Source organism: Ovis canadensis, chromosome 5, assembly GCF_042477335.2.
Source record: "Ovis canadensis isolate MfBH-ARS-UI-01 breed Bighorn chromosome 5, ARS-UI_OviCan_v2, whole genome shotgun sequence".
Classification (NCBI taxonomy): domain Eukaryota; kingdom Metazoa; phylum Chordata; class Mammalia; order Artiodactyla; family Bovidae; genus Ovis; species Ovis canadensis.
The window spans coordinates 18,330,136-18,348,264 of NC_091249.1; the positions used below are offsets into that span (position 1 = coordinate 18,330,136).

Below are 18,129 nucleotides of genomic sequence, written 5' to 3' on the forward strand. Positions count from 1 at the left end.
ACACTTAGCTCCTGATGACTGAAGACTGTGAGCTCAGGGATGTGAGGTTATGGGTGCAGTGCCAGCCTCCAGCAGCTATCTGATGACTGAAAGAGAAATTCAGTTTTAAACCTATTTAAGTTTCACCCAGATGATGTAAGGACATAAGATTCTTTTTTTCCTCCCACAGGTTGAATATTTTTTATTGCGACAAAATATACATAACATGAAATTTACCGCTTCAACCATTTTTAAGTGTTCAGTTTAGTGGTGTTAAGTACACTCACATCGTTGTACAACCATCACCACCATCCACCTCCAACATGTTTTCATCTTCCTAAACTGAGACTTTTCATAAGAACTAGCCTGTGGTATGATATGAGTGTGTGTGCTAAGTTGCTTCAATCCTTTCTGACTCTTTGCAACCCTATGGACTGTAACTGCCAGGCTCCTCTGTCCATGGGATTCTCCAGGCAAGAATACTGGAGTGGGTTGCCATGCCCTCCTCCAGGGGATCTTCCTGACGCAGGGATCAAACCCGTATCTTTTGCATCTCCTGCATTGGCAGGTAAGTTCTTTAGCACTAGCACCACCTGGGAAGCCCAGCTTGTGGTGTATTTCTTTTTTAATTATTTTACCTTCTATGCACTCTGTAACCCAGAAACTTATATTCCATTTGGTTTACAAAGCCACTGTCGTTTGAGTGGTCTCCGTTTGTTCTGATAAGTTTGTTCATGCGTGTTTAACTTTTTATTTTGAAACAACCACAGATTTACATAAATGTTCCAAGAATAGCCCAAATAAACTTTCTCTCTGCACTGTTGGAGGGTAAGTTGCTGCCGTGATGCCTCATGAGCCACATTTCCAACACACAGGGCACAGCCTCCCGTTTACCCGCAGAACAGCCATCACGGTCAGAAGAGGAACACTGGTGCGTCACCCACCATGGAACCCTCAGATCTCATTCAGGCTCTGCCAGTTTCCCCAGTGGTGTATTTTAGAGAAAAGGACAAAAAGAGCCAAGGTCCCATGTCGCCTTTAGTTGTCACGTCTCTTTGGTCTTGTTGCCTCTGTGATAAGACCCCTGTGTTTCCCTGACCCTCACGACCTGAGCATCTGGAAGGTCACAGGCGAGCCCTCTTCCTTTGGGCTTGTCTGGTATTTCCTCATGAAGAGACTTCTGCTGCACATCCTCACAAGGAAGCCATGCCTCTTCTCACGCAAAGACTGGTCAGCGGTGCCCACATTGGCTCTGCGCCGTCTTGGCGACACTAACTTTGCTAACTCAAGTAAGGTGGCGTCTTGCCAGACTTCTCCTTTTTAAAGTCGCTCCTTTTCCCTTTGTAATAATTATTCTGTTGGAGGTACTCCAAGACTACTCCTTATTAAATTTCCCATTTATTCATTTTTGGGTTTTGTATCACTATTGATTCATGGAGTATTATTTAAAACAGTCAGTTACTATTATAACTCTTGTCTCTCTCTCTGTCCCTCTGGTTTTGGCCATGCGATACAGCTCGCAGAATCTTAGCTCCCCAACCCAGGGAGGAACCCGTGCCCCTACACTGCAAACACGGAGTCCTAACCCCTGGGCCACCGGGACACGCACGCATGTCAGTATCTTTAATCCCAGTTTAGCACCACAGGCTTCACTCCATCTCTCTCTCTCTCTGGACTGGTAACTCGTCTCTCCGACAGTCAGAACCCTGCGCGCGTCATCCTCGGTGCTTTACTTATTTAATCAGTCACCCCTCCCCTCTCACGTGTATCCCTCCTCCTCCCCCGTACACGGATCCCTTTCCACCACCCAGATCCTCACCCGCTCCTGCCGGCAGCCCTCCTCACCCTCCTCAGCCTCCAACAGCCACAACCAGGTTGCCCTGCCCTGCAGACAGGCCTTTGCCCGACAGGGCTACGATGTCCCACCCCTGAGCTCCTGCTCAGGTGCTTCTCACGGGTGTCTGAGTGTCTAGTGGTCTGTCCTCTGTGTTCCTTACTTATGCATGTTTTCATTTGTGTCCCTTATTTCTATTATGGGGCATAGATATTATGGCTTCCAGTAAACAGAGGTTGGGCTTTTGGGGGCTTTATAAACAAGTTTGCTCTCAATGCCTCACAGCACCTCCCTCCAGAGCTCTGTGTGAACCAGATAAGCAGCATTCCTGCAACTGAAAAGCACCCTAACCCAAGAGCCCCGTGGTCTGGAAGATACTGCCCTCAGGGGACACGTGGTGTGTGTCCAGCGCCTGGAGCTCCCAGCACAGTCACATGCTCCTTAGTACCACGTGGACTGTGTGATGTTGATCACCTTCCTCAAAATCATGCAGTGTTGGTGCCTCTCTCTGAGGCGTGCTGTCTCCCAGCCAGCCCCCAGCTGGCCCTGGAGGGGAGAAACAGCCCTCTGGGGGGCTCCCCACTGCCCACAGCAGCTGGCCCTGTCATCAGAGCGCCTTGGCTGTGTGGATCCTTGAGGTTTTTATTGACAGCTTAGCTATGCAAAGTAAAGAATTGAGTGGCAATAATAAGCAATCGTTAAAAGTCGTTTCATCAGCTGTCATCTCAGGAAGCTGTGGCTCTTGACAAGCTTTTCCCATCAGCGAGATGCTGGGACTGATCAGAAAACTGCTTCCTGAGTGCCGCGGCTGCACTGTCTGGCCGCATGTGCTTTTGCTTCATCTGATTCTGTATGTACGGACGTGATGACAGCCGTTAGTCAGCTTCCAACTCAGCAACTTCAGGAGAAGAAGAACGGCTCGACACCTACTGCCATCAGGACTGGCTGAGGTCTCCATTTTAGCCCACGCTGTTGCGCTAGCCCGTCCTCCCAGGCTTAGGGGTCACACTCAGGGCTTCTGACGCCACCCAGACTGGGTCCCAAGGCAGCTGTGGGGCCCACAGTATAGGCCACGCATCAGATCTGGGCTTTTTTTTTTTTTTCAGACAATCATGCTTCCTTTCCACTGATTGGCTCAAACATCAGGGTGCCTGGTATGTTTGGGGGCATGGCATCAGGATAGAGCAGCACCACTCAGCCTTGAAAAGCACAAGCCATCACGACTGCCAAGAGCTGCCTAAACGTCAGGTTCAGTGTGGCCAGGCGCCTTTTCATATTAGTAGGAAGTGCAGTCATGGGAGTACTGTGTGTCCAACACGCGGGCCACCGGCCTCCCCATCTCAGGACGGACCACAAAGGAAAGAAGCGAGATCTCAGTTCTGCCTGAGCTTTCCCCAACCCCCTGGCCAGGCATGACCAAGTTCTGGCCCAGAGAAAACTGCTGAGGGTCCTGACTCTGCACTGGCTTCCTAGGGGCCTCTGCCCAGTGAGCGATCCTGGGGGTTGGGCCTCCTGGGGCGCTCACAGCAGGAGATGGCACATCAGCTTTTTCTTCTTTTTTTTAAAGGTTGATTGATTTTGGTTTTTGGCTGTGGTGGGTCTTCATTGGTGCCCAAGGGCTTTCTCTAGTTGCAGAGAGCAGGGGCTGCTCTGCACCACGAGGCAAGGGCTTCTCATTATAGTGGCTTCTCTTGTTGCGGAGCACAGGCTCTGTGGTTCTTGCACAGCACGTGGGTTCTTCCTGGACCAGGGTGGATCAAACCAGTGTCTCTTGCATTGCAAGGCAGAGTTTTAACCACTGGACCACCAGCACAGCCCCACATCAGCTTTTTTATTTAACCCAAATTTGCCTCTGGCTAATGTCTGCGACAAGCCTTTAGGATAAAAACTAAAACCAAACCTGCACAGAGGATTTAAAGGCCAGTACCCAGGTGGCTCAGTGATAAAATAATCTGCCTGCCAATGCAGGAAACACTAGCTTGATCTCTGGCTCTGGAAGATCCCCTGGAGGAGGAAATGGTAACCCACTCCAGCATTCTTGCCTGGAAATCCCATGGACAGAGCCTGGCCAGCTACAGTCCATAAGATCACAAAGAGTCAGACACAACTGAGCACAAACTTGAGGCACTGATGGGGTGTGGTCCACAGCAAGGCAGCTCCGCGAGCTCCAGCATCGTTGCCCCTACCTTCCAGCAGCCCCCCGCAGACGTTTACGTCACTCCTATTTTGAAGATGAGCAGAGTGGAGTCCAGAGAGAGGGTTGCACCGCAGTAGCCCGTAGCCAGGCCACGTGCTACCCCTCCACACGCTGCTCTGGCTCAGGGAGGGAACCCTGCACCCACAGGCCCCAGGCGCTGCCTCCGTGTCTGCGGCTCTGGCTCCCTCCACGGCGGCTCCTGGCCTCTGCCATCTGCCTCCTCCCGTGAGTGCAGCGTCTCTAACTGGCCATGTCCTAGGACTGCCCTGGTGCCTGACACACAGTGTACACAGCTTGTATTTTTGTTGAATTAAGAGCAGTTTCTGGTGACTGATACCTATTGAGTGAAATCCTTTTTACCTTGTACATCTTACGGGATTCAGGAAGATTGGGTGTCTGGGGCCTGACTCAGAACACAAGGTTCATCGTTCATATCACCCTGAAGAGAGCGCCGTCCTCTGTGTGAGCCATGGTGCCCAGTGTTCCTGGAAGCCCTACCTACAAGTTCCAGGAGTTTCCGTCCAACGCCTCCTCCAGCCTGTGGCAGGGATGTGGGCACATCTTCCAGGGTCAAGATGCCAGTGCCCCACCCATGCTCTCCTCTGTGCGCTGTCTGGATGGTCCTGTGTTGGCACTCTCCGGAGGCCAAGCGTATCCTCAGAGAACACTCCCCTCTTCATCCGTCCCTTGAAACACCCGTCCTTCTTGGTGTCTGGAGCAGCACTCCTGAGAACTAATAAACCCTTTTTGGAGATCTTTGAAGTTAGCTGGGAGGACCCAGTACTGGCCCAGTCCCCTTCCTGAAAGCCTTGGGGCTGGGTGCAGGACAGGGCTCTGTTTGGCTTTCAGGTATGTGGTGCTGACAAGGACTGAAGCAGAGCCTGTGTGAAGTGCCTGAGCCTCAGAGCAGGAACAGCCACACACCCTGGTGTGGGTCAGGCTGTACCTGCAAATTAGCTCCAGCTTGTGTACAAAGCTTTGGCTCTTGGAGCACCCCGGAAGAGCTGCCAGGCATTCCAGGCAATCCGCACCGAGCGCCCTGCCCTGTCTTCCCCAAGCCTGCCCGTCCCCTGTGCTGGCCTCGAGCACACCCCTGTGCTTCCCTTCGTCTCTGAGGAACGAGACGTCCCAGCTCTGCCAGCCTTGCTCTGGAGCCGAGGAGCACCAGCAGCTGCTGTCAGCAGAGTGGGTGTAAAGAGCTGCCACGCAAAGGACCACCCTCCTCACCGCTGCTCCCCGGGCCTGGGTGGGAGCTCTCAGGCATAGTCATCCAGCATTTTTTTTATTTTGTTTTTTCACTCATGTTTCCCTTCCTCCTCCGCCACTCAGAGCTGTTGCAGTTGTAACATTATGGTAGGTGGTTTCAGCCTTCTGGTTGGGTCTGTCCCAAAGACTGCCCTTTGGGCCAGTGTGTGACTTCTTTCGGAATTCGGACCCCTTTTGTGATTGGCTGGACTTGAGTAGTTCACTGTGGCTGCAGATCTCCTAGAGCTGGGGGTTATTTTTCAGGTTGCTTGGAGTATCCTTTCTTAGCCCCACAGTCTCAGGGTGACTCGTGAATTGAGCCTCCAGTTCTGACCAGCCTATCATAGCTCCTCTGCAGCCACAGACTGTGGTTCATCCCCCAGGGACAATTTCCATTCGAATTAATTAAAATCAAGTATAATTAAATAAGCTGTTCTTCAGCCACACTAGCCGCATCTCAAGTGCTCAGTAGCCATGTGTAGCTGGAAATTCTGCTGAACAGACAGGTGGATTCGTACAGACAAACACAAAAATCAAGAATTATGGAAGAAAAAAAACCTCTGATGTCCATGATGATGACCAGAGAAACAAAATATGGTCCATCTGTTCAGTGGACGCTGTTCAGCCATAAAAAGAAATGAAGTTTTCTGACACAAACTACAACATTGATGAACCTTAAAACCTTTATTCTAACAAGGCCCTACTGTATAGTATAGGGAGCTATATGCAATATCTTGTAATAACCTATAATGGAAAATAATCTGAGAAATATATATATTATACATATAACATATATAGCACATTAATATGTTATAATATATGTTTCTATATATTATTATATAAATAATATATATATAACAAAATCACTTTGCTGTACACCTGAAACATTCTGAATCAACTACAGTTCAATTAAAAAAGGGAAAACCTCTATGCTGAGTGAAAGAAGCCAGACGAAAATGTCCAAAACAGCACGTGGCTCCGTTTAGGTGGAGTGTCCAGAAGAGGCAGAAGGAGATGATTAGTAGTTACCAGAGGCTGGGGGGGAGGGTGGGAGCGACTGCTGATGGGCCTGGGGTCTCTCTGAGGTGGTGAAACACTAGGCACTGGTTGCACAACCTGGTGAAAGCACTGGAAAACCACTGAGTTATTCACTGGAAATGGGTGGATTGCATGTCACCTGAATTATTTCTCAGTGAAGCTTTTATAAAAACCACTCCGAGACTGAAGGATTTTGGTCAGGGGCCCACAGCCTGAGGACTTGGGACACAGATTCTCATACAGCATCGCCTTCTTGCAGGATCTGCATCTCTACTGCAGTTTCTTCTTAGCCCTTAACCCTTCGCTGAGATTATCCTGTGGGTTTGTCTCTGGTGTGTCTCCTGATCCCCGCCCTGGAACGCCAGCCCACGAACGCACAGACGCGCCTGCAGCATATCCCAGCCCAGTTACGGGCTTGGCCCACGGTCGACATCAGTAAACCTGGTCATGGTGTGAAAGTGACTAACCTTTCTCAACAGGGAATGCTCCTTTTGACGGTCACCTAGAACCTGCTTGACAGCAGTCCCCAGGCCAGTCCCTCAGGCAGCAGTCGCTGGGCCAATCCCGGGGAGTTAGGTCCGGGGCAGGCCTGAAAATCTGATTTCCAGCCTGAGAATGGATTGGACATGGTTGTGTGTGTTGCTGGGCTGGTCACCTCCCTGTGCAGGACTCAGCAAAGGAAAGGTCACACCTTGGGTAGCCCAACTTCAGAAGCTTCTAGATATCGTTCAGTTGAAATTTGAGCATTTCTTGGGATGAGAAATAAGCTTGTTTAAGGTAGACAGAAACCGTCCGTAAGTGCTGTTTTTCTTGGCTGTTGCTCTTAAATGTTCTCAAAGCCTCACAGGAGAGCATGGACTAGTTTTACTAGACATTTTACTTGGCTGCATTTTCTATTACAACATTTCTCTGTCTTGTCCTTTTGCCCTGTTGCCACAAAAAAAACAGAGCTGAAGCAAACTCCATGCCATTTTTACTGAGCATCAGCAGTTCAGTAGTTTATGACAGAATCACAGGCCTTTAATTAACAACTGCAAGCATGTATTGAAATGAAAACAACTTGCATATTTGGTTGAGATTTCAGCGCTTAGGTTGTGATGTATTTTAACTAAGGATTGATTAGAACTGATGGTAATTTGCATAGTGTTATACCCCGTCAGTCTGATGAATATCTAACGTTCATGTCAGCTGTGATTTCAGAAATTGATGAGTGTTTGCTAAAGGAATACTCTTTGGTTTTTTGCTTTTTTTGGCCTCACCATTCGCCTTGTGAAATCTTAGTTCCTGATAAGGGCCCTTGGCGGTGAAAGCACAGAGACCTAACCAGTGGACCACCAGGGCACTCCCTAAAGAAATATTCTTTGTGACGTCCTATGGGAAATATGGTAAAGAATCTGCCTTCAGTGTGGTAGACCCAGGTTCGATCCGTGGGTTGGAAAGATCCCCTGGAGAAGAGACTGGCAACTTACTCCAGTATTCTTGCCTGGAAAGTCCCATGGTCAGAGGATCCTGGCAGGCTACAGTCCTTGGGGTCACAAAGAGTTGGACACAACTGAGCGATGAACACTTACACTTTCATGGGACTGAGAAAGTCTAGTGATTTGAAACAAGGCTTCAGGGACTGCCCTGGTGGTCCACTGCTAAGACTCTTCAGGGGACCTGGGTTCAATCCCTTGTCAGGGAACTAGATCCCCCATGCTGCAACTAAAATACCCCTCATGCCTCGCAACTGAAGATCCTGCATGCTGTTCTAAGACCTGTGCAGCCAAAGAAATAACATACAAAAAAATTTTTTTTAATTAAACAAGGCTTCATCTAGAATCTTGCTTAAAGAACTGACCTGGGAAACATTGCCTCAAAGGTAATTGCAGACAGTTCTCAACACGAGCAGGCTGTGTTTCAAATTATCCCCAGGAAGCAAGAATCTAAAGGTCCCTTGGCAGTGCGGGTGGCCAGCTGGTCAAATGCCATTGCTCAGCACCGACCCCACCTGGAGGCCAATTTGGGGGTGAGGTGGAGGATGAGAGGGGAGTTGCCAGTGGCATCACTGACTCCCTGGGGGACTCCAGCCACACAGGGATGCCCTTCAGCCTGTAAGTAGGTGACATCTCCCATCTTCACTTTGCCCATCTGTCCCTTTCTAGGTTCTGGGCCATCTGCTTGACCAGCACCTACAGGACAGTGTCTGACTTGAAGTAGTGCCTCAAAAGGGTCCCCAGTACGTCTAAGTGTGTGTGTGTGAGCGCGTGCGTGCTTTAGGGAAATGCCCCTTATCAGGTTAAGAAGGGTTCTTTCTGTTCCTGGTTGCTAAGGGTTTTTATCATTAATGGTTGTTTTAATCAATTTGTTTCTTTTTGCATCTTTTGAGATATGCTTTTTCTCCTTGGGGTTACTGTGGTGTTTTATGTTGATAGATTTACATTGCTTTTCATTGACAATGGTGATTTTTACTGACAGAGTTTGGAAGCCCCCGTGTTCAGAGGTGAGTCTCCTTGGCTGTGGCCCCTGTATCTGCGCTCACACATGCACACAGATGCTGCTGACTTGGGGCTGCTGGCCGTGTTTAACTGTCTGGGCTCTGGTCATGAGCGCGTGGGGCTGTGACTCTGCATGCGAGCCCCCACCTTCAGTCTCCATCTGTGAGCAGCTGCTTTTCCTGTGTCTCTCTTTTCCAAAAGTGTTGCAGGAAGGCACTCTCTCTTCCTTGAGGGCCTGGTAGTGCTGGTCCCTAAAATGTCCTGCTAGCCTTTGGGGAGAGGTTTCTTAGCACAAGTCACTATTTCTGGGCCATGATTCCGTGAGGCCAGGAACGTTACGGGAACCAGAGCCCTGGCAGTGAAGGAGCCAGCAACAGTCCCTGGGTCCCTGGGGAGCAGGGTGGTCCCACACAGCCATGCAGAGACCGCTGTGGCCTTCAGAGCCCTCGGGGCGGGCAGTGGGGCAGTGGGGTGGGCAGCTGGGCAGGTCAGTCTCCCCAGGCGACCTGACCTGAGCCAGGACCTGCCTGATGGGACATCTCTGCTTCCGCGTTGGGAAAGTGTCTCTGAGGCAGGTATGGCCTGGGATCCAGGCCCGAAGGCAGGCAGCCAGGTTGGAGCTGAGTGAGTGACAGCAGCAGGCAGTGCCAGGGAGCTTTCTGGAACAGAACCTGAGGACGTGGGGGCCGAGGGCCACCGCCCCGCGCCTGCTGGGGGTGGGGCCGCCTCCTGCCTCTGCTCTGGCCCTGCGTCTTCAGGGTGGGTCCCCGGGCCGCCTGGGGGGCCCCACTGCCCGCACCTCCCTCTCGCTGTACTGCCCCTGACCCTGCCCAGCCCGCCCCCTCACCCCAGTCACCGCCAGCTGCCTTCCCCAGGGCGTCACCCCCACCTCCTCCTGTTCCCATGCTGCTGCCGTGGCTGAGGTGTTCACTCCCGGGTCAGGAAGCCTGGTCTGCCTTCTCTGCGAAGGAAGCACCCGCAGCCTGAATTCCTGCCACATCTGTGATGCCACCAACCTGGCGTTGTTGGGGTTTGAAGGGCCTTGCTTCCTCACTACATGGATCTTCCCATGAGAATGGATTGCTCTTCCCTCACAACCCGGGCCCGGCCCCCTCCTCCTCGCCTAGCGCCTCTGCGTTCTCTCGATGGGAGCACCTGGAATGAAACCACACACGGGGCTTTCCCTCAGCATCTCACGTCCAGACTCCTTCAGGGGAGCAGCGCCATCCCCACCCCAAGACAGAATGGTCGTGACACACAGGGAGGCAGGCCTCCCGCACGTGTGTGAGAGGAAGCAGCTTTGCCCCCCGAGGGTGTCACTGCAGGATTGCCCCTCACCTGGACCTTGCAGCTGGGGCTGGGGCACCCCCGGGCCGCACCCACAGCCTCCGGGAGCGACCCAGGCGCAGGGTGTCCCTGGCCGCAGGAAGCGTTCTGGCTCACCGCTGTCCAGGACCAATGTGAAACACAGGGAAGGAAACCAGGAAAGGGAAACAGAAAATGCAGCAGACATCTAAAAGAATAAGCTCAAAAATCTCATTAGATCCAACAGACATAAATTCACCTGTCACCCTGCTGCCCCTCATGTTTGCGCTGGCCTTTACGGAGACAGAAGGCAGACCAGACACGACCTTTTGAGGAGTCCTTGTCTGGATTAGAACTGAGGGAAACACACTAAAATCTCCTGCTTTGCAGTGCATGCATAGAATAAAAATTGTCAGGGAAGGGGAAGGGTCCAGAGGCGCTCCAGGGATGGGGGGACCTGAAGGCAGTGAAGCAGAGGGGTGAGGACCTGTCTGGACCCGCGTGCGTGGGCTCCTCCTCAGACGCTGTTAGGCTCGGCGGCACACGGACGGAGGAGCAGAGTCCCAGGCCGCAGTCTTGGTAAGCAGTTCTACTGGAACTCCGCTGCTCACTGGTTCACTATTGTCTGGAGCGAGTTCAGTTCCTAGTCTGGGCTCTCTTACTGGTTTGTAGATGAGAGAGGTCTCTCCTCCTCTGGTTGAAATGAAGTGTTAGCCACTCAGGCGTGTCCGATTCTTTGCAGCCCTGTGAACTGTAGCCCACCAGGCTCCTCTGTCCATGGGATTCTCCAGGCAAGAATACTGGAGTGGGTAGCCATTCCCTTCTCCAGGGGATCTTCACAACCCAGGGATCGAACCCAGGTCTCCTACATTGCAGGCGGATTCTTTACTGTCTGAGCCACCACGGAAGCCCTGTCCTCTGCTTAGAAGGCCACAGTGCTGTGGATTAGGGCCCTGCCCCTATCACCTCATTTGACCTTTATTTCTTCCTCACAGGCCCTATTTCACATAGACATTTGGGGTTTCATGTGTGAATTTGGAGAACACAAGTTAGTCCATAGAAATTCCATATTGTTTCTTATAAAAAACATACTGTGTTGATGTTTGTAATTTTATTTTACCTCACTGTGTGGTTTTTAAACCCACAGTAAACTGGGAACATAAGGAAATTTGGTGGTTTGGTGAGGAGTGCCTCTGCTTTAGATCCCTGCTCCTCTGAACACCTCTAACTGACAGTGTCTCTGAGCTGAGCTCCTGGTCTCCAGAGCCACCCGCTCCAACGTCGAGGGCCCTGGGGGAGCGGAGGAGCACCCCTGGGGCCGGAAACGAGCTTGTTGTGATTGATAGTAATCGGTCATCTGCACGGGTGTGAGAGGGAGCTAATGTGCCAATGTCACATGTGCTGATGGCCGCAGTCAAGCCGGGGGCAGGGTGCTGGAAGACGACTGGGCCATGCAAGGGCTCCACACGGGGCCGCTGACAGGGCCCAGAGGTGCTCAGCAGAGCTGTGTCCTCAGCTGGGACCATGGTACATTTGCAAAAATGTACAAGTTTGAGGACACTAAACTTCTAACGTGTGTACGCCTGCCGTAACATATGCACTGTTAACACCATGGGGCCTGGGGTGTGACAGCCATATTGTCTCTTTGTTGTTGTTCAGTCGCTAGATTGTGTCCAGCTCTTTGTGACGCCGTGGACGGCAGCATGCCAGACTCCCCTGTCCTTCACTGTCTCCCTGAGTTTGCTCAAACTCATGTCCATTGAGTCAGTGATGCCATCCAACCATCTCATCCCCTATCACTCCCTTTTCCTCTTGCCCTCAACCTTTCCCAGCATCAGGGTCTTTTCCAGTGAGTCAGTTCTTCACATCAGGTATCCAAAGTATTAGAGCTTCAGCTTCAGCACCAGTCCTTCCAATGAATATTTAGGACTGATTTCCTTTAGGAATGACTGGTTTGATCTCCTTGCTGTCCAAGGAGTCTTCAGCACCACAGTTGGAAAGCACAAATTCTTCGGTGCTCAGCCTTCTTTATGGTCCAGCTCTCACACCCATACATGACTACTGGAAAAACCATAGCTTTGACTATATGAGCCTTTGTCAGCAAAGTGATGTCTCTGCTTTTTAATACATTGTCTAGGTTTGTCATAGCTTTCCTTTAAAGAGCAAGCGTCTTTTAATTTCATGGCTGCAGTCACTGCAGTGATTTTGGAGCTCACGAAAATGAAATCTGACGTTGTTTCCACTTTTTCCCCACCTATTTGCCATGAAATGATTGGACCAGATGCCATGATCTTAGTTTTTTGAATGTTGAGTTTTAAGCCAGCTTTTTCACTACCTTCTTTCACGTTGATCAAGAGACTCTTTACTTCCTCTTCACTTTCCGTCCTTAAAGTGATATCCGCATGTCTGAGGTTTGATATTTCTCCCAGCAGTCTTTATTCCAGCTTATGAGTCATCCAGCCCGGCATTTCTCATGATGTACTCTGCATGTAAGTTAAACAAGCAAGGTGACAATATACAGCCTTGACATACTCTTTTCCCAATTTGGAACCAGTCCATTTTTCCATGTCCAGTTCTAACTGTTGCTTCTTATCCTGCATACAGGTTTCTCAGAAGGCAGGTAAGGTGGTCTGGTATTCTCATCTCTTCAAGAATATTCCACAGTTTGTTGTGATCCACACAGTCAAAGGCTTTAGAGTACTCAATGAAGCAGAAATAGATGTGGGGTTTTTTAGGTGGGGAATCCTCTTGCTTTTTCTATGATCCAGAAGATGTTGGCAATTTTTTTCTCTGATCCTTCTGCTTTTTCTAAATCCACTTGTACATATAGAAGTTCTCAGTTCACGTACTGCTGAAGCCTAGCTTGGAGAATTTTGAGCGTAATCTTGCTAGCATATGAAATGAGTGCAATTGTATGGTAATTGAACATTCTTTGGCATTGCCTTTCTTTGGGATTGGAATGAAAACTGACCTTTTCCAGTCCTATGGCCACTGCTGAGTTTTCCAAATTTGCTGGCATATTGAGTACAGCACTTTAACAGCATCATCTTTTAGGATTTGAAATAGCTCAGCTGGAATTCCATCACCTCCACTAGCTTTGTTTGTAGCAATACTTCCTGAGGCCCACTTGACTTCACACTCCAGGACGTCCGGCTCTAGGCGAGTGGCCACACCATCGTGGTTTTCTGGGTCATTACGGGCTTTTTTGTACGGTTCTTCTGTGTATTCTGGCTGCCTCTTATTAATGTCTTCTGCTTCTGTCGTTTCTGTCCTTTATTGAGCCCATCTTTGCATGAAATGTTCCCTTGGTATCTCTGGTTTTCTTAAAGAGACCTCTAGACTTCCCCTTTATATTCTGTTCCTCTATTTCTTTGCAATGTTCACTTAAGGAGGCTTTCTTATCTCTCCTTGCTATTCTCTGGAACTCTGCATTCAGTTGGGTGTATCTTTCCCTTCCCCCTTTGCCTTTCACTTCTCTTCTTTTCTTAGCTACTTGTAAGGACTTCTCAGACAACCACTTTGCTTTCTTGCATTTCTTTTTCTTGGGGATGGTTTTGGTCACCACCTCCTGTAAAGTGTTATGAACCTCCTTCCATGGTTCTTCAGGCACTCCATCTACCAAATCTAGTATATTGAATCTGTTTGTCACTTCCACTGTATAATCAGAGGAGAAGGCAATGGCACCCTCCTCTAGTACTCTTGCATAGGAATTTGATTTAGGTCATACCTGAATGGCCTCGTGGTTTTCCCTACTTTCTTCAATCTGAACCTGAATTTTGCAATAAGGAGCTCATGATCTGAGTCACAGTCAGCTCCAGGTCTTGCTTTTGCTAACTGTGTAGAGTTTCTTCATCTTCAGCTGCAAAGAATATGATCAATCTGATTTCTATATTGACCATCTGGTGATGTCCATGTGTAAAGTCATCTCTTGTGTTGTTGGAAGAAGGTGTTTGCTATGACCAGTGTGTTCTCTTGGCAAAACTCTGTTAGCCTTTGCTGTGCTTCATTTTGTAATCCAAGTCCCAGCTTGCCTGTTACTCCAGGTATCTCTTGACTTCCTACTTTTGCATTCCAGTTCCCTGTGATGAAAAGGACACCTCTTTTTTTGGTGTTAGTTCTAGAAGGTCTTATAAGTCATCATAGAACCATTCAGCTTCAGCTTCTTCGGCACTAGTGATTGGGGCATAGGCTTGGATTACTGTGATGTTGAGTGGTTTGCCTTGGAAATGAACCAAGATCATTCTGCCATTTTTGAGACTGCAACCAAGTACTGCACTTTGGACTCTTTTGTTGACTATGAGGGCTAGCTGCTCCATTCCTTCCAAGGGATTCTGGCCCACAGTAGTAGATATAATGGTCATCTGAATTAAATTCACCCATTCTGGTCCATTTTAGTTCACTGATTCCTAAAATGTCGATGTTCACTTTTGTCATCTCCTGTTTGACTACTTCCAGTTTACCGTGATTCATGGACCTGACATTCCAGGTTCCTATGCAGTGTTGTTCTTTACAGCATCAGACTTTACTTTCACCACCAGACACATCCACAACTGGATGTTGTTTCTGCTTTGGCTCCGCCTCTTCATTCTTTTTGTAGGTGTTTCTCCTCTCTTCCCCATTGGTTTATTGGGCACCTACTGACCTGGGGAGTTCACCTTTCAGTGTCCTATCATTTTGCCTTTTCATACTGTTCATGGGGTTCTCAAGGCAAGAATACTGAAGTGGTTTGCCATTCCCTTCTCTGATGGACCATGTTTTGTCGGGCCTTGACTAGCAGTGACATGCCCTTTGGCCACTCCATGTAGCTGGGTGACATGCCTGGTGCCCTGGTTGTCCCACTGCTGGTCCTCATTGAGCATGTAAACTGTCAGTGGCCATGCAACTCAAAAGTCAAGGCAAAGCTCCTGCTGGAGTAGCTTGGAAGGGAGTCTGGGGAAGGCTGGAGCGTAGGTTGGAGGATGCCTAGGAGCAGAGGGCTCCAGGGTCCCTCTGCTGCTGCTGGCTGCCCTGGGGCCAATCTGCTGCCCAGGAGTATCCTTATTCCTGGGCATCTAGGCAGGTTTGGTTTTTCACAGTTTCAGTGTGGATTTGTGTGTCCTATAAATATAACATCTACTGGTGTCCGTGTTCCTGTAGGGTAAGTTCTCAGAACAGGAATTCAGTCCTTCAGCATCAGTCCTTCCAATGAATATTCAAGATCAGTTTCCTTTAGGATTGACTGGTTTGATGTCCTTGCAGTCCATGGAATTCTCAAGAGTCTTCACCAGTACCACAATTCAAAAGTATCAGTTCTTCAGCGCTCAGCCTTCTTTATGGTCCAACTCTCACATCCATACATGACTACTGGAAAAGTCATAGCACTGACTACATGACCTTTGTCAGCAAAGTGACATCTCTGCTTGTTAATACATAGTCTAGGTTTGTCATAGCTTTCCTTCCAAGTAGCAAGTGTCTTTTAATTTCATGGCTGCTGTCACCATCCGCAGTGATTTTGGAGCCACAGAAAATAAAATCTGTCACTGCTTCCACTTTCTCCCCATCTATTTGCCATGCAGTGATGGGACCAGATGCCATGATCTTAGTTTTCTGAATGTGGAGTTTTAAGCTGGCTTTTCACTCTGCTCTTTCACCTTCATCAAGAGATTCTTTACGTTCCTCTTCACTTTCTGCCATTAGAGTGGTATCATCTGCATATCTGAGGTTGTTGATATTTCTCACAGCAATCTTATTTCCAGTTTTTGATTCATTCAGCCCAACATGTAGTATGGTGTTCTCTGTATATGAATTAAATTAGCAGGGTGGCAATATACAGCCTTGTTGTACTCCTTTCCCAGTTTTGAACCAATTTCATGGCCAGTTCTTTTTTTTTAATATAAATGTATTTATTTTAACTGGAGGTTAATTACTTTACAATATTGTATTGGTTTTGCCATACATCAATATGAATCCACCACAGGTATACATGTGTTCCCCATCCTGAACCCCTCTCCATCCTCCCTCCCCGTACCATCCCTCTGGGTCATCCCAGTGCACCAGCCCCAAGCATTCAGTATCACACATCAAACCTGGACTGGTGATTTGTTTCATATATGATATTATACATGTTTCAATGCCATTCTCCCAAATCATCCCACCCTCTCCCTCTCCCACAGAGTCCAAAAGACTGTTCTATACATCCGTGTCTCTTTTGCTGTTTCGCATACAGGGTTATCGTTACCATCTTTCTAAATTCCATATATATGTGTTAGTATACTGTATTGATGTTCTTCTTTCTGGCTTACTTCACTCTGTATAATAGGCTCCAGTTTCATCCACCTCATTAGAACTGATTCAAATGTATTCTTTTTAATGGCTGAGTAATACTCCATTGTGTATCTGTACCACAGATTTCTTATCCATTCATCTGCTGATGGACATCTAGGTTGCTTCCATGTCTGGGCTATTATAAACAGTGCTGCAATGAACACTGGGGTACACGTGTCTCTTTCAGTTCTGGTTTCCCCAGGTGTGTATGCCCAGCAGTGGGATTGCTGGGTCATAAGGCAGTTCTATTTCCAGTTTCTTAAGGAATCTCCACACTGTTCTCCATAGTGGCTGTACTAGTTTGCATTCCCACCAACAGTGTAAGAGGGTTCTGTTTTCTCCACACTCTCTCCAGCATTTATTGCTTGTAGACTTTTGGATCACAGCCATTCTGACTGGCGTGAAATGGTACCTCATTGTGGTTTTGATTTGCATTTCTCTGATAATGAGTGATGTTGAGCATCTTTTCGTATGTTTGTTAGCCATCTGTATGTCTTCTTTGGAGAAATGTCTGTTTAGTTCTTTGGCCCATTTTTTGACTGAGTTGTTTATTTTTCTGGAATTGAGCTGCAGGAGTTGCTTGTATATTTTTGAGATTAGTTGTTTGTCAGTTGCTTCATTTGCTATTATTTTCTCCCATTCTGAAGGCTGTCTTTTCACCTTGCTTATAGTTTCCTTTATTGTGCAGAAGCTTTTAAGTTTAATTAGGTCCCATTTGTTTATTTTTGCTTTTATTTCCAAAATTCTGGGAGGTGGGTCATAGAGAATCCTGCTGTGATTTATGTCAGAGAGTGTTTTGCCTATGTTCTCCTCTAGGAGTTTTATAGTTTCTGGTCTTACATTTAGATCTTTAATCCATTTTGAGTTTATTTTTGTGTGCGGTGTTAGAAAGTGTTCTAGTTTCACTCTTTCACAAGTGGTTGACGAGTTTTCCCAGCACCACTTATTAAAGAGATTGTCTTTAATCCATTGTATATTCGTGCCTCCTTTGTCAAAGATAAGGTGTCCATAGGTGTGTGGATTTACCTCTGGGCTTTCTATTTTGTTCCATTGATCTATATTTCTGTCTTTGTGCCAGTACCAGACTGTCTTGATGACTGTGGCTTTGTAGTAGAGCCTGAAGTCAGGCAGGTTGATTCCTCCAGTTCCATTCTTCTTTCTCAAGATTGCTTTGGCTATTCGAGGTTTTTTGTATTTCCATACAAATTGTGAAATTATTTGTTCTAGCTCTGTGAAAAATACCGTTGGTAGCTTGATAGGGATTGCATTGAATCTATAGATTGCTTTGGGTAGTATACTCATTTTCACTATATTGATTCTTCCAATCCATGAACATGGTATATTTCTCCATCTATTAGTGTCCTCTTTGATTTCTTTCAATAGTATTTTATAGTTTTCTATATATAGGTCTTTAGTTTCTTTAGGTAGATATATCTGTAAGTATTTTATTCTTTTCGTTGCAATGGTGAATGGAATTGTTTCTTAATTTCTCTACTTTCTCATTATTCGTGTATAGGAATGCAAGGGATCTCTGTGTGTTGATTTTATATCCTGCAACTTTACTATATTCATTGATTAGCTCTAGTAATTTTCTGGTGGAGTCTTTAGGGTTTTCTATGTAGAGGATCATGTCATCTGCAAACAGTGAGAGTTTTACTTCTTCTTTTCCAATTTGGATTCTTTTTATTTCTTTTTCTGCTCTGATTGCTGTGGCCAAAACTTCCAGAACTATGTTGAATAGTAGTGGTGAA

At 47.9% G+C, this 18,129-nt stretch overlaps 1 protein-coding gene and 1 long non-coding RNA gene across 9 annotated transcripts in view; both read left to right on the plus strand.

Annotated features, from left to right (window-relative positions):
• The window catches only part of PBX4 (PBX homeobox 4), a 69,869-nt gene that overhangs the window by 30,801 nt on the left and 20,939 nt on the right, over nt 1-18,129 (plus strand). The gene's annotated exons all lie outside the window — the stretch shown is intronic.
• On the plus strand, nt 427-1,384 carry LOC138440762 (uncharacterized). Its single transcript, XR_011257125.1, has 2 exons — nt 427-547; nt 855-1,384. It is a non-coding gene; the product is annotated as an uncharacterized lncRNA (long non-coding RNA).